Here is a 13,887-nt window from a genome sequence, read left to right on the forward strand (position 1 = left end):
CTTAGGGAAAGCATTAAGTCTTTCACCATTAGTATAATGTTAGCTGTATGTTTTTCTTAGACGACCTTTAGCAGGTTGAAGTTTTCTCCTATTTCTGGTTTGAGTGATTTTATCCTGAAAGTGTTGAATTTTCTCAAATGATTTTTCTGCATCTATTAAGACGATCATGTGATATTTGTCCTTTATTCTATTGATGTGGTAAAAATATATTACACTGAATTTTGGATGTTAAACCAAAATTGCATTCTTGGGATAAATTTCACTTGTAATGGGTATAATCCTTTCTCTGGTCATCCACAGAGACACATTACAATCAAACTGTCAAAAGACAAAGAGAAAATTTTGAAAGTAGCAAGAGAGAAGCAACTTGTCACGTACAAGATCAGGTACAAGACAAGGATGTCTGCTTTTGTCACTCCTATTCAACATTGTACTGGAGGTACTAGCCAGGACAATTAGGCAAATAAATAAATTTAAAAAAATAAATCAATGGCAACCAGATTGAAAAGAAAGAAGTAAAACTATTTCTTTTCATAGCTGACATGATCTGTCTTTAACCTATTTGCGTCTATTTAAAGCGGGTTTCTTGTGAACTGTATTCAGCATATAGTTGAATCTTGCTTTTTTATTAATCTGACAATCTCTACCTTTAAACTGGGATGTTAAGACCATCCTATTTTGTGTGATTGTTCAGTTGGCTGGACTTAAATCTACCATTTTCTATATGTCCCATCTGTTCTTTGTTGCCTTTTTCCTTTTTTCTGTCTTCTTTTAGATTAATTTAATATATTTTATGATCCCATCTTATCTCATTTCTTGGCTTAATGGCTTAAACTCTGTTATTTTAGTGAATGTTTCAGGTTTTGCATTTCATGTCTTCATCTTCTCATAGTCCACCTTCAAATGATATTATGCCACTTCATGTATAGCATAAGAACCTCGCAACAATATATTTTCCATTACTCCCTTCTTGGTTTTTGAGCTATTTTGCCATACATGTCACTTGTATATATGATTTAACCCTATAATTCACTGTTAATGCTTTGCTTAAACAGCCAATCATCTTTTTTTCCAATTTTTATTGTAGTAAAATATACATAACACAAAGTTTACCACCCTAACCATTTTTAAATATACAGTTCAATGGTATTAAATACACTCATAATGTTGTGCAACCATTACCACCATTGATCTCTAGAACTCTTTTCATCTTGCAAAACTGAAACTCAATAACCATTGAACAATGACTCCTCATTCCTCCCCACCCCCAGCCCCTGGCAACTACCATTCTACTTTTCTGTCTCTATGATTTTGACTGCTCTAAGTACCTCATATAAGTGGAGTCATACAGTATTTGTCTTTTTATGACTGGCATATTTTACTTAGCATAATGTTCTCAAGGTTCATCTATGCTGTAGCATAAGTCAGAATTTCCTTTCTTTTAAGGCTGAGTAATATTCCATGGTATATATACACCACATTTTGCTTATCCATTCAGCTGTTGATGGACACTTGGGTTGCTTCCATGTTTTAGCTATTGTGAATAATGTTGCTATGGACATGAGTGTACAAATATCTCTTCAAGATTCTGCTTTCAATTCTTTTGGGTATACACTTAGAAGTAGAATTGCTGGACCATATGGTATTTCTATTTTTTTATTTATTTATTTTGTGTGCATGTGAGGAAGATTAGCCCTGAGCTAACATCCATTGCCAATCCTCCTCTTTTTGCTGAGGAAGATTGGCCCTGGGCTAACATCCATGGCCATCTTCCTCCACTCTATATGTGGGGTGCCTGCCACAGCATGGCTTGATAAGCGCGGTGCACCGGTCTACACCCGGGATCAGAACCTGTAAACCCCACGCTGCCAAAGCGGAGCACGTGAACTTAACCACTACACCACTAGGCAGGCCCCTATTTTTAATATTTTGAGGAACCGCCATACAGTTTTCCACAGCAGCTGTACCGTTTTACATTCCAACCAACAGTGCACAAAGGTTACAATTTCTCCACATCCTCACTAACACTTACTATTTTCTGGGTTTTTTTGTTCTTGTTTTTTGTGAGGAAGATCAGCCTTGAGCTAACATCCATGCCAATCCTCCTCTTTTTTTGCTGAGGAAGACTGGCCCTGGGCTAACATCTGTGCCCATCCTCCTCCACTTTATATGGGACACCGCCACAGCATGGCCTGACAAGCGGTGCGTCGGTGCATGCCCAGGATCCGAACCCCGGCCACCCGCCAGCAGTGGAGCGTGTGCACTTAACCGCTACGCCACAGGGCCAGCCCCGTATTTTCTGTTTTTTTGATAGTAGACATCCTAATGGGGGTAGGTCGTCTCCTTCACTTTTTGTGTGTGTGTGTGAGGAGGATCAGCCCTGAGCTAACATCTGCCAATCCTCCTCTTTTTTGCTGAGGATGACTGGCCCTGGGTTAATATCCATGCCCAGCTTCCTCCACTTTATATGGGACTCTGCCACAGCATGGCTTGACAAGCAGTGCGTCGGCGTGCACCTGACATCCAAACCCCGGGCCACCACAGCAGAGCATGCACACTTAACCGCTACGCCACCGGGCCAGCCCCTTGAAGGACAGTTTGCTGGATATAGGGTTTTTGGTTGACAGTTTTTTTCTTTTAGCATTTTGAATATATCAGCCTACTGTCTTCTGGCCTACCAATTTCTGATGAGAACTATGCTCACAATCTTATCAAGGGTCCCTTATATGTGACAATTTGCTTCTCTCTTTATGCTTTCAAAACTCTCTGTCTTTAGCTTTTGACAGTTTGATTGTAACATGTCTCTGTATGCATCTCTTTAGGTTCATCCTACTTGGAGTTTGTTGAGCTTCTTAGATGTTTATATTCATTCTTTCATCAAATTTAGGAAGTTTTCAGCCATTATTCTTCAAATATCTACACCCCTTTCTCCCTCTCTTCTCCTTCTGAGACTCCTACAATGTATAAGTTAGTCTGCCTGCGGCTGTCCCACAAGTCCTTTAGGCTCTATTCACTTTTCTTCAATCTTTGTTTTTCTGTTCCTCAGACTCAATAATATCCATTGTCTCATTTTCAAGTTTGCTGATTCTTTCTTCTACCTGTTCAAATCTGCCTTTGAATCCCTCTAGCTAATTCTTCATTTCAATTATTGTACTATTCATCTCCAGAATTTCTTTTTGGTTTCTTTTTAGATTTTCTATCTCTCTATTGATGTTTCCATTTTGTTCATTTTTTTTTTTTTACTATCTCCACATCTTCCTTTAGTTCTTTGAGCATCTTTAAGACAGTTGTTTTAAAGTATTTGTCTAGTATACCTGCCATCAGATCTTTTTCAGGAATAGTTTCTGTTGATTTTTTTTCCTTTGAGTGGGCCATACTTTCCTGTTTCTTTGTATACCTTATGATTTTTGTTTTGTTGAAAACTGGACATTTGAATCTAACAACATGGTAACTCTGGAAATCAGATTCTCCCCCTTCCCAAGATTTTCTATATTTTATTATTGTTTTTGTTTTTTTTGTTGTTGTTGCAGCCTGTCTCTGTGCCATGGATCAGCCTAGGAGTAAACCTAAGGTCATCTTACATCTCTTATGGGCCTATAACTTTCTCTGGGCATGTGCAGTCATTTTCTAGTTTTCCCTATGTATGCAGTTGCTTTTGAATGTCCTTTTCTTTATTGTCTGGTTTCCAAAAGGGAGAAAGAGAACAATGAAGTGGGGGGAAAAAAAGGGTCACCAGCCCTTTAAATGCCCTGGAAGTCACTTCAGCCATAGGGGGAGGGGCTTACTACAACTGGAGAAAGTGCAATAATCATCATCACCCACATCTTTGTCTGCACCTCTGTGATCAGGAGCAACAATCAGAGATCAGAGCACAGATCACCAACATTCGGAGGAGAAGATCCTTTTTGCCCATTCTGCATCCCACAAGCTGCCTGCAAGCTGCTCCTGGAACATGTGCACAGCTGCCTGCCATGGGGCTGGGAGTGGGGGATGGGTAGCTGCTACTGTGTTAAGAGGTAAAATTGATCAAAATTAACTACAATTTGCTCTCCAAGCCTTTCCTTGGAAGTTGCAAGCCTTCAGTAGACTCCAGAGTTTCAAAATAGTTACATCAGACAGATTCTGCCTGTGCAATTGTTGCCTAGGTGGGGAGACAGATCTCTGGTCCTTCCTACTCCACTATCTTCCCAGAATCCTCTCTAGCTTCTTGAACATATGGAGTAAAGTTATAATAAGTGTTTTAATATCTGTGTCTACTAATTCTAACATCTGTATACTTTCTGAATTAGTTTCAGTTGACTGAATTTTCTTCTCATAATGGGTCCTCCTTTCCTACTTCTTTGCATGCATGTTAATTTTCAACTGAGTGCCCAAATGTGTGATTTTTACTTTGTTGGGTTCTAGATATTTTTGTTTTCCTATAAATATTCTTGAGATTTGTTCTGGGGTGCAGTTAAATTACTCGGAAATAGTTTGATCCTTTTGGGTCTTGCTTTTAAGCTTTGTTAGATGGGGCTAGAGCAGAGTTTAGTCTAGGGCTAATTTTTTCCCACTACTCAGGCAAACTCTTCTAAGTATTCTACCCAGTGAATTATGAAGTTTTCTACTCTGGCTGGTGGAAAGAGGTGCTATTCTTGGTCTTATGTGAGATTCAGAGATTGGTCTCTTTAATCACTTCAGGTAGTTCTTTATCCACCTTTCCCCAGTTGAAGTGGTTTCCTCACATACATGCACTAAACAGTACTCAGCGGAAGACTCAAGGGAAAACCTCTCTGGAAATCTCCCAATGTTTAGCTCTCTCCTTTGTGGCACTTTGCCCAGTGCTCTCTAGCCACCTTGGCCTCCATCTGCTTAACTCAGGATGATTGCCAGGCTCCTCCTAGGTTCTTCCTCCCTGTGCCATATCTGGAAATTCTCTCTAGGCAGTAAGCTGGGACAATCATAGGGTACACCTCATTTGTTTCTCATCTTGAAGGAATCACTGTCTTTGTTACCTGATGTCCAATGTCTTGAAAACCATTGCTTAATATATTATGTCCAGTTTTTTTGTTTTTTTTTTCAGTTAGATTAGATCAGATCCCTGTTACTCCATCTTGGCCAGAGCAGTAGTTCTGGCACTTTTCCTGTATAGCTCCTTCCTCATCAGCAGTCTACTCTGCAAATTCTACCTGACTCTGCCTCCACGAAGTCTAGCCTTTGTTTCTCAGCTCAACCAGACTGCAGTGCTCTGCTTGGATCTCACCTCCCTAAGCAGGGGTCCACAAAATGCCTCCGGGCACAAAACCAAGATGATTGTAGTTCTCACCTTGTTTGTTTACAAGCCTGTTGTCCAACATATGAAAACAGTTGCTTGATATATTTTTTTCTAATTTCTAGTCATTTAAAGCAGGAGGGCTATTCTGTGCCAGTTTCTTTTTCATAGCTAGAAGCAGAAGCCTAACTTCACTAATTTTTTAAAGCTTCCTTTCTTTAGGGCACAAGGAAGATGTCCCAGGCTCACCTTGTACCTTTCCTGCCCCGCTTCAGCGGCCCAGTGTTCACCAGTTCGGATCCTGAGCGCAGACCTACTCACCACTCATCAAGCCATGTCTCACATAGGGCAACTAGAAGGATGTACAGCTATGACATACAACTATGTACTGGGGCTTGGGGGGGAAAAAGAAAAAAAAAGCGGAGGATTGGCAGCAGATGTTAGCACAGGATCAATCTTCCTCAAAAAAAAGAAAAAAAAAGAGTTGTCTTTGACAAAGAGGAAATGGAGAGAAAGAGGGCTGGGGATGGTTATTTTTTCATAACATATATTATAGAATTAAATGACAATTTTAAACTATATGCATGTGTAATTTTGATAAAAATTAAAAATTTAAATATAATACATGGTAATGGGGCATCTCTATTAATTTCTGATTTTAACTGAAATGCTCTAGTGTTTTACCATTTAGGATAATATTTGCTATTTGTTTGGATATACAGCCTTTATTATATTTAAGTTGCTTCCTTGAATTTTTTGTTGTTGTTGTTGTTGTTTTTTGCTGAGGAAGATTCACCCTGAGCTACATCTGTGCCAGTCTTCCTCTATTTTGTATGTGGGTCGTTGCCACAGCATGGCTGAGGAGTGGTGTAAGTCAGCACCCGGTATCCGAACCACGAACCCAGGTGGCCAAAGCTGAGTGCACCTTAACCACTATGCCCGGGGGCCAGCCCCTTGAATTCTTATCTATCTAGACTCATTTTTATTATTTATATTGTTATGCATAAATGCTGACTTTTATCAAAAAGTTTTCAGCATTTATTAATAATATAATCCTAATATGATAAATTATAGTGATTGATTTTAATATTAAACCACCCCTGCATTCCAAAAATAATCTTTACTTAGTTGTAGAGTATTATTCTTTTGTACATTGATGGATTTTCTTTACTAACATTTTATTTAGAATAATAGTCCTGCCAAATAGGCATTCTTTTTTTTTTTTTAGTGGGTAAATAATTAATAAGATTATCAACAGCATGTTGATTACAAATAATGAGAGAGATGCTAGAGGTGGTGAATTTTCCAAATGGGGAACCAGGATCTGCAGCCCAAGGGCCCACGGGTCCAGCCACCGTAAATAAATGGAGTTGGGGGCAAAGGGGGCAGGACTGCGCCTGCTTCTTCTTGACAGAAATCTGCTTCTCCCTTGCCACCAGCATCTCACAGACCGGGTCCAGGCTCACCGCTGCCTAGGTGGACTTGATCCTTCTCCTTCCTTCTGGGCGGGGATCCGTACACCACCTGGTTCCCTTCAACCACCCAGCCATCTGCCTCCATTTTGCCAGCTTTGATGAGCTGTCCCTTGTTTGGGGGAATGTAAAGCTCAAAGCATTAGATTTCTGGCAGTCGTCCACCTCTCCGCTGCTCACATTCTCCAGACGGATGATTCCTCCAGCTTCTTGTCCGTTGTGTACTCAAATTAGTAGAGGCAGTTGTCTGTGAGGATAAACCAGCGCGCTTCCAAGTCTTCACCTGGCGCCCTCCTGGTCTGGATTGAAGAAGGCGTGCGTCAGATCATTGCCATCATCCTCAGGATTCTTGAAGGGCTCATTTCAGATTCTGTCCTAGAAGTTCCTGAGCAGCGCCTCAGGCTGGTCCCTCCCTTGTTGATGCCCCAGTTCATGGCCACAAAGTGCTCCAGGCCCGGCTTGTCCTGGATGTTGGGATTGCGATGGCTGGTGTTCAGCATGATCATGAAGGACAGCATGTAGCACATGCTTGTGGATTGAAAAACCCCAGGGTTGCACAGACTATCGGTGGGCGAAGGCTTCTATCATCCAGTCAATCTCCTGGGCCTCTCCAGGGAGGTGCGAAGCTCCATAGAAATTGCCTGAGGGCCTGCACTAGATTGAGGTCAGTGAACTCACCCAGATCCACAAAAGCATAGAGCGTTGCCAGGTTCAGCTCTTCCCTCTCCCTTAGGTAATCCCCACGGCTGTCTTGTTCAGGCCCTTGCCCTTGCACAGGAAACGGCGATCTCGGGTATGTTCTGGAGAAGTTCATTCTCCACCAAGAATTGGATCCCCGTCTTGGGGTCCATGTTGAAGTTCTTCCTGCCCATTGCCGTCTTCTGGTTCCCTTGCCAGTTTCTACCGCCTTCATTGGCCTCCATAGCCTCCACCTCGCTCATGGCTTCGCGGAGTTCCTCCCACAGGTTCTCGAACTCCACCAGCAGCTCTTGCTTCCTCTGACGTACGTTCTCCAGCTTCATCCGCTCCTCCAGAGTCGGGTCTAGGAGTTCATAGACACCATCCTTCACGGTGGCTAGAAAGCCCGAAAGAAGTCCAGGGCGGTCTTGCCGGTTCGGCCCGGATCCGCGTTGGCCTGCGGTCTCAAGTGAACCCGCTCAAACGCCTTGGGTGCCACCGCCGCCTCCTCTGCGCCAGGTCTCAGCGCTGAAAAGAGTCTCACTTCGCCTCCAAACTGCCCTGCCTGTAGGGAGTTTGGCATCTATAAGTGAGATTGGTAGATAGTTGTCTTATAGAAGGAAAACTATATAGCAAGCTATAGTGGAGAAGTTGGAATAGCTCTGTTGCAATAAAAAGAACATAAGTCAGAAGATGACATTTAATATTAAAAAATATTTACTAGCAAGCCAAAATAAAACAATTTAAAAAATCTAAGCACTATGTTCTATCATCCCACCACATTTGGCATGAAGCTTCAATCAAGATAAATGAAATAATACTACAGAGCCCGCCCGTGGCTTAGCGGTTAAGTGCACGTGCTCGGCTACTGGTGGCCCAGGTTTCCCATCCCAGTGCGCACCCAGGCACCGCTTCTCCGGCCATGCTGAGGTGGCGTCCCACATACAGCAACTAGAAGGATGTGCAGCTATGACATACAACTATCTACTGGGGCTTTGGGGGCGTAAAAAAGAAAAGGAGGAGGATTGGCAATAGATGTTAGCTCAGAGCCAGTCTTCCTCAGCAAAAGAAGGAGGATTAGCACGGATGTTAGCTCAGGGCTGATCTTCCTCACACACACACAATAAATAAATAAATAAATAAATAAATAAATAAATAAATAAATAAATAACTAGATTAAAAAAAACAAATTAAAAAAAAAGAAAGAATACTACAAAATCAGGATTTTATTACCCTTTGAGTTGGCATCAGGCAACCACAAATCCTCCACCACAATGGCAAGACATTGAACCTTTTCGATATCAAGTGTCAGGTTCCATCCCTAAGGCCATAGGCTATAAGGCCTTGCTAGATTTTTACTGAAACGCTTTTGTGTTTTTTATCATTTCATGTACCATTACCAATTCATGTAAGCATCAGGAACATTTTAATTATTTTAGCCAATCCACAGTACCGCTATTTTCAACAATGAGAGCCCATTTCTAACATCCATTATTCCAAGTAACTATCTATTAATGTCTCCAATATAAATGGATTTCTGACCTTCATTAGTTTAATAAGCAAAATGTCTGATGTTGATCAGAGTTAAGACAGCTGAAATGCTTCTGGTAATCCCTTTGGAGTGTGAATTCCCAATTAGAATGCTAGCTGCACCTAGAGTATAATTTAACCTAACATACCCATATTTCACTCTCTGTGAAATATTCACTCTCTGTGCTGAAATATTTTAAACTAAATTATAGATATTGTAACACCAGATTCAAATACCAATTCTGCCACTTAATAGCTATGTGATATTGGATATGAATGTAATTCAATCCCCTTGAGACTCAGTTTCCTTAAGTGTAAAATGGGGATAATATCTCACACAATGGTGAGGATTAAATAATGGATATGAAAAGGCATTATAAATTCTAAAATAGTCTACAAATGTTAGGCATTATCATTGGATAATAATACCTCAAGGAGCCGGCCCTGTGGCGTAGCGGTTAAGTTCGCACGCTCTGCTTCAGTGACCCTGGGGTTCGTCAGTTCGGATCCTGGGCGTGGACTGACGCACTGCTTGTCAAGCCATGCTGTGGCAGCGTCCCATATAAAGTAGAGGAAGATGGGCACACATGTTAGCCCAGGGCCAATCTTCCTCAGCAAAAAAGAGGATTGGCAACAGATGTTAGCTCATGGATAATCTTCCTCACAAAAAAAAAATGATAATAATACCTCAAGTAGAGGTTAGGTTCTATCGAGATCCTTTGAGGATTTGTCCATTACATGGAAGATGAAGTGACCCCTAATGTTCACCTATTGTAAATATTACAGTTTTTATATTCTCTTTGCTTGTCTACAAAGAGGATAAAAAGCAAAATGAGTAAGTTATGGGGTCCTTAACCCAGAAGGCCAAAATAATTACCTTAGCCAGGCATTGCAGCTGTGACCCTCGCCTATGCTATTCCAGGGGAAGATTCTCTATCAAATGAGGACAGACTTGATAGATTTAATAATAATAACTAACATTTATCCAGTGTTTGCTATCTTCTAGGCCATGTGCTAAGTACATTATCTTATTTAATCCCCATAATAACCCAATAAAGTAAGTACTGCTTTTTAAGCCCATTTTAAAATGAAGAAACTAAGGTTTAGATAAATAGGTAATGCCCAGGTGGTGATTCAAGGATTTGAACTCTTGAGCAATTGTTGAAAACCTATATTCTAAACACAACAGTTAATATATAAATATATAATATATAATAACATAAGACTATATATATGAATTTTTCCTGACATCCTGGACTTAAAAGAACAAGGGGGCTGACAAAAATGCATGATGTCTCCTTCCTTTATTAAACATACATAAACCTTCAGCTAGTTTTCCTGGGGAAATTCAAGAATACTAACTCACAAAAGTATTGTAGAAGTGTAATTATATTGTTTTTCCCTCTCACCTTATGTTTCTCCTCTTTTTTTTTTTTTTGTGAGGAAGATCAGCCCTGTGCTAACATCTGCCAATCCTCCTCTTTTTTTGCTGAGGAAGACTGGCCCTGGGCTGACATCTGTGCCCATCTTCCTCCACTTTATATGGGACGCCGCCACAGCATGGCTTGCCAAGCAGTGTGTTGGTGCGTGCCCGGGATCCGAACTGGCAAACCCAGGGCCGCCACAGCGGAGCGCGCGCACTTAACCACTTGTGCCACCGGGCCGGCACATCCTCTTTTCTGAACTTAAAGTTTTTTCCCTCTTTTTAGTTTTCTCTTTCCCCATTTACCGTAGATTGTCCGCGAAGATGGCTACCAGTAGTTCCTCCTATTCCTATACATGCGTGCTGCTCTTCTCATCAAGAGGTAACATCTATTACCTCACCCCTTGAATCTGGACTGGCCTTACTACTTGTTTTAACCATGAGAATGTGGTGGAAATAAAGCTCTGACAGTTTGAGGCTTAGGACTCAAGAGACTTGGCAGTTTCCACTTTTCACTCTCTTGGAGCCTTGTAGAGAACTCCAGCTATCCTGCTGGAGAGATTATGTTGCCAACAGCGGACACCAACTGACCAATGTGTGAGGTCATCTTGGGAACACCCAGACTCAGTTGAGCCTCCAGCTGACTGTCATATGAGTGACCGCAGCTAATACCACATGGAGTAGAAAAACCACACAGCTGTAGCCAGCCAACCTACAAAACAGTAAGAAATAATAAATTTTTGTTTTAAGCCACTGGGTTTTGTAGTGGTTTGTTACGCAGCAAAGGCTAATTGAAATATGATGGGCCAGAAACATTTAAACAGAATGGCCATGGGGCTGGCCCAGTGGCTCAGCGGTTAAGTGCGTGCGCTCTGCTTCCGCGGACTGTGGTTCGCAGGTTCGGATCCCATGCGCACACCGATGCACCACTTGTCAAGCCATGCTGTGGCGGCGTCCCATATAAAGTGGAGGAAGATAGGCACGCATGTTAGCCCAGGGCCAATCTTCCTCAGCAAAAAGAGGAGGATTGACAACAGATGTTAGCTCAGGGCTGATCTTCCTCACACACAAAAAAATTAAATAAATAAATAAATAAATAGAATAGCCACATCCTTGGGAAATGTCTTCAGGTAAAGAGATGACTGTTCTTGAGATGTCTACAAAAGAGCTTGAGGCAGTAAAGTAAAAATATGTGGCTGATTTGGATTTGTCTTATCTAACTATAGATTTTCCACCAAGAACTGGCATAAAGGAAAGAAAATCAGATACAAAGATCTTTCATTTTTTTCTGACCACATATAAGAAAACATGAATGTGTCTCATTTTGTCCAATACTCCATCTGTTGGACCTGAATCAAATAGGAGAACAGATTCTCAGACATAAACATCTTACTACTTGAATTTGGCTTTAAGGTGCAAAAAGGCTGCTTTTCCCTGAGAGCTAGAAACCTACACTTACTGGATGGAGAGGATACCAAAACATCAACCTTCTTAAAAGCTGCATTTGGAACTGCTGTCAATTCCTTGCCTATGTAATGGAAGTTAAAGCCAGTAAAATATAGTTAAAACTTATCTGAGGAAAAACACTTTTATTTTTGGGTTTCTTTTTCCTACCTTTTTTGGAATATACTGAGGTTTACTTTTCTCATTGTATTTTACCCATGACATGTTATTAAAAAGACATCTCATTCCTCCCAAGCCCAACAAGGAAAGGAGGCCCTAAAGTATTAGAAGAAACTATTGTAAAATTAAAATTTGTTTCAACAATAAATTTTAAGCATTGAGTAGACAGTGCCAACTTTACCAGTTATCTCATAATTTAGAATGTGACAAAATTAAGGTACAAAATACCTTCCTCCTCACCCCTCCCCCCAGTTACTGCAGAGAGAAGGACTGTAAGGAATTGAGAGTTGCTTCTCATGAAGTAGAGGAAAGGAGGCTGAAGAGAAAACCTAAAAGTGATCTTCAAACACAGTACAAAGAAGAGGCATCAACTTGGTTTCCAAAGACAGAATGTGAAAGGGAGGAATGGTGATTGAATTAGGTAGATTCAGGGTTCTTTTTGAGGAACGGATTCTCACTTCTCTGAGAAGTAGGCATAGGAGAATGGGTGAGATTACTTTCTTGATTTCTTCATGTGTAAGAATTTTTCTATCTATTTTTGGGGTTCTTCTTTTTTTTTTTTTTTTGTGAGTAAGATCAGCCCTGAGCTAACATCTGTTGCCAATCCTCCTCTTTTTGCTGAGGAAGATTGGCCCTGGGCTAACATGCGTGCCCATCTTCCTCTACTTTATATAGGATGCCACCACAGCATGGCTTGACAAGCAGTGCATTGGTCCGCACCCAGGATCCGAACCCACGAACTCCAGGCCCATGAAGTGGAGTGTGCAAACTTTAACCACTAGGCCACAGGGCTGGCCCCCTTTTTTGGGTTCTTAATATGAAAATTTTCACACATAGGGAAAAGTAGGAAGATTAGTACAATAAATAGCAATATTCCCTTCCAGAATCAACATTAATATTTTGCCATTAATTAATATTATTAATATTTTATTTATTTGCTAAACGATTTTAAAGAAAATTACAGATGTCAAGATGTCATGGCACTTCACACCTTCATCAGTATGCATCTCCAAAAAAAAAGTATTCTTTTACAACACCATAATATCATTATTGCACCTAACAAAATTAAGAATAATTCACTAATCACTGAATACTAAATCTGTGTTCAAAATTCCCCAATGTCATTTATAGCTGATTTATTTTTTCAAACCATTATCCAATCACGCATGAAGATTATAATCCACAGGTTTTTTGTTTGTTTGTTTGTTTGTTTTGTTTATTTATTTTTCCCCCAAAGCCCCAGTAGATAGTTGTAGGTCACAGCCGCACATCCTTCTAGTTGCTGTATGTGGGATGCGGCCTCAGCATGGCCAGAGAAGTGGTGCGTCGGTGCGCGCCCGGGATCCGAACCCGGGCCGCCAGTAGCGGAGCGCTGGCACTTAACCGCTAAGCCACGGGGCCGGCCCCTGTCCACAGGTTTTTGATATCTGAGTTAAGCACAAAGTTTCCTGACCTCTGTCCCAGAAGCTGTTTCAGCAGTCCCATCGATTTATTAATCCAATTCTTAGAAATCATCATTAAGTCAGATCTTTTTCAGCCTTTCCATTTTGGTATAATTCTGGGTTAAAGAAGTAGCCACTGCCTAGATCCAGTTAGTGACCTTGACTGGGAAAGCAGCAGCTCCCAGAGGACACAAATTAAGGATGAAAGCTGCCAACTGCTCTTAGCCAACAGTATGATGGAGAGGGGTGTCAGGGAAATTTCATCTTTTGGCATTTAAAATAAAGACTGTGGTTAGTAATTCACAATAGCTTGTGTCTCCAGCAATGAAACAAGCCCTTAAGAGTCACAGGGGACCTAATAATAAGGACTCTTGACTTCCCCACTGAGCATTTCCGGTAATTTCTATATTGCTCAGATAGTTCAGGAAAGCCTCCACCAAAATCACGGGGAGAAACTATAATGCTGGA

The 13,887-nt window shown here is 41.1% G+C and overlaps 1 pseudogene; it reads right to left on the reverse strand.

The window, feature by feature from the left end:
* Positions 1-6,484: 6,484 nt before the first annotated feature.
* LOC131415634 (cytohesin-2-like) lies at positions 6,485-7,737 on the reverse strand (annotated as a pseudogene).
* Positions 7,738-13,887: the final 6,150 nt, after the last annotated feature.

This window comes from Diceros bicornis, chromosome 17 (genome assembly GCF_020826845.1).
Source record: "Diceros bicornis minor isolate mBicDic1 chromosome 17, mDicBic1.mat.cur, whole genome shotgun sequence".
Classification (NCBI taxonomy): domain Eukaryota; kingdom Metazoa; phylum Chordata; class Mammalia; order Perissodactyla; family Rhinocerotidae; genus Diceros; species Diceros bicornis.